Below are 3,181 nucleotides of genomic sequence, written 5' to 3' on the forward strand. Positions count from 1 at the left end.
AATACAGTAACAAATATAAGTAAGGTAAAGGTATTGGGGCACAATCATTTGGCATAGTTTTGGCGCAGAGATTAGCGGTAGCTTGTGTGCTTGTCAAGAATCTGGCACTAGTTTTTGCTTAATGTTAAATATTCTTTAGGACTCCTTCACACGGGCGCAGCAATCTACAGCCACAGTGAGGCTGAAAAAAACAAAAAAAACGCGTAATCATGCTATACTTCCGCCATGTATCACGTGATGCATGGCTTCAATTGACTGCAATGGACGCCGGCTGCGCGTTTTCCCGTGGCAATTAGAACATGGCACGATTTCTTTCATGCTGTGTGAACATTTAAAGGCAGTAAGCTATTATTAGGTTCATGAAACGCGGCAGAAATCCATCCGTGGGCATTAGCCCTAAGTCAGTAGATCATGCCTTGACTCCTCTTTTAGGTCCATTGACTGACTTGCCAAAATATATATTCACCTCAATTCACAGCGCATCTATGCTACAAAATCAGCGTGTATACCAGAACTATCCCCCAAACTATAAAGCTAACGTCACACGGACGAGTGCGATATCGGGCCGTGAATCACTCCCTCGCCAACATGCAATTTCCCCGCGGATGTGAGGCATTTTTATCTCAAAACCGCCTCGCATCACTTCGGGTAAGTAGCCGTGCCGGAGGATAGCTAGGAAAGCTGCAAAACGAATTTCCATACATGAATTAGCCCTATTAACGCGTTTCCTGCGCTAGATGAGAATCACACACACACACACCGCTTTTTATTGCGGTATACTGTTTCTATTGATTTGAATGCGATTACTCAGACGTGAGCTCGGAAGCGGTGATTTTTAAGCGCTATCTGTCCTGTATTTGCGTTTTCTAACGCACCTCCCCACCCATCACAATTGTGGGGTGCATTAAAACCGCTTTACCATGCGTTCAAAAGTGCTGCTCAAAATTGAGGTAAAAAACCCACGATTTTAAGCTGTGTTTTCTGAACGCACGTCTTAGAGCAGCCTTAGGCCCCGTGCACACGGGCGGAAATTCCGCTGCCGGATTTCCTGCAGAATTTCCACCCATGGAAGCAGAAAAGAGAACGCAGCAGGTTCTATTTTACCGCGGATATCCGCAGCATAGAGCCTATTGTGCTCCGTGGTCGCGGATATACCCGCAGCCTATACGCAACTATATTGTAAAGAGAATTCTGAAGGCACCCATTGAAACAAATATGTTTGTGTGAAGCGGCCCTTACTGTACTTTTGTTAGCATGAATCAAGCACATTTGCAAGCGCAAAAAAACACGCAACCATGCCGCCATTTATTGAAATAGGCAATTAGTGTAATTAGAATAATACATGTTCTTCCCCTGCAGAAATGCACGAGAAAATAAAGGGGACTGCTTTTTTTTTGGACAAAATGCGCATGCAAAATACACTTATGTGAAGGAACTCGCTGCAATCAGCGGGTTCTACTGACGTGTATTTAGCATGTATATTTTTCATGCGTAATATGCTACGCAAATACATCTGTGTGAATCTGGCCGAAGAGCCCACGGTGGTATGCGTAAAACGCTGCCTCTCTGCGGTGAGAACACAATCGTGGACATGAGCCCTAAGGCTGGAGCTCTATGGAGTCTTTCGCCATGACATGGGTCATGTGACCAAAGATCGCTGTGCAGCCCTGTGAACTTGCATTCTCAAATATATCAATGGGGTCGCGCAAGTTCCCACAACCTATAGAGTGCTAAAACCTCACCGAGGTTGGATTTTTGCAATATATTGGTCGCAGCTACTTGTGAGTTGTATCGCAACTACATTGTCTTCAGTAAGGCCAGCTGCACACGACCGCTTCACATTCCGAATGCGGGATACCACAGCGGAATCTGGCCGTTACCCCAGCCGGCGACCCTGCGTTCCTGCAGATTCTGTAATGCAGATGACCGCGAGTGTGAAGGAAGTAGCAGTAGTATGTATCTTTCAATGCATGTGATTTGCTGCAGATCCTCCGTGTGGACGACGACTGCGGATTGAACAATAGGAAACCGGTGGTGTGAAGCCGGCCCGAGAGTGTGAGGTCGCAGGGCTATACAGCGATCTTGGTCACGTAGCACTAGTCTCATTGCATGACTACGACTCCGCCGTTCATGGGAACTCAGTGCTTGACATGACAACTCCCTGCTGTTGGCGCGACCACCAGTCACCCTTAAAAGTCAACAGAAAGTTAAAAAATGGTAAAATGTAATCTTCGCTCATATTCGTGAGGGGAGATGCATTTACATACCTAAGGCCCCCGGATTTACCCTTGGACCTCACCTCAGCTTCTGCGCACACGCCTGTCGTCAACGTTGGCCGATGCAAGAGCCGCAGATTGCCTGAGTAATTTAAGATATCCCTGCTCCTGGCTACCAAACATAGCTGAGAGCCTGGAGATTTCATGGTGGGCCGCAGTACGTGGTCCCCAGTCACGTGATTGCCATTAGCCAATGGATAACGGCGATCATGTAAAAGTAAAAGAGTTACAGCTTCACCTCCTGTCACGAATCCAATCCGTAAGGGAAGGTGAAAATATTTTCCTAAGGCCTCCGGCGATGTCCCCCGACGGGATCCTTATCCTCGGTTGGATAACGGCGATCATGTAAAAGTTAAGAAAAAGTTGAAGTTTAATCTCCCCTCTTTGATCGGTGAGAGGAGATGAAACTTCTTACCGGAGGCCTCCGTATTTGAACCTCGATGTGATCCTCCTCCGTGGACCTTCTCCGGCTTCTGCGCATGAACCTGCCTTAAAATGCCAGACACATGCGCAGCAGCTAGGGAGCCCGGTAAATTTTAAATCTCTGTGCTCCCGGCTAACAAAGGTCACCAAGAGCCTGGAGCAGTGATCGGTGGTCTCGTTGAGCTGTCCCTGGTCACGTGATAAAAAGGTAGCGATCTACCGAAGGCCGGTCTCACACGACTGATATAGAGGAAGCCCCGACATGTTGGATACACATGGGAGTGCAGCGCCAAAAACACATGGAACCGTAGTGAGAGGAAAAACAGGGTGAAAATGGCCTTATAAAGATATATTTTTACATTTAGGCTGGATTCCGACGAGCTTACGCATATTTGCACAGACAAAGAAATAACACGCAACGATTATCTCAGCTAGTGAAATAGACAATTAGTATAATATGCGTTCTTTCCCTATGAGAATGT

Source organism: Eleutherodactylus coqui, unplaced genomic scaffold, assembly GCF_035609145.1.
Source record: "Eleutherodactylus coqui strain aEleCoq1 unplaced genomic scaffold, aEleCoq1.hap1 HAP1_SCAFFOLD_127, whole genome shotgun sequence".
NCBI classification, from domain to species: Eukaryota; Metazoa; Chordata; class Amphibia; order Anura; family Eleutherodactylidae; genus Eleutherodactylus; species Eleutherodactylus coqui.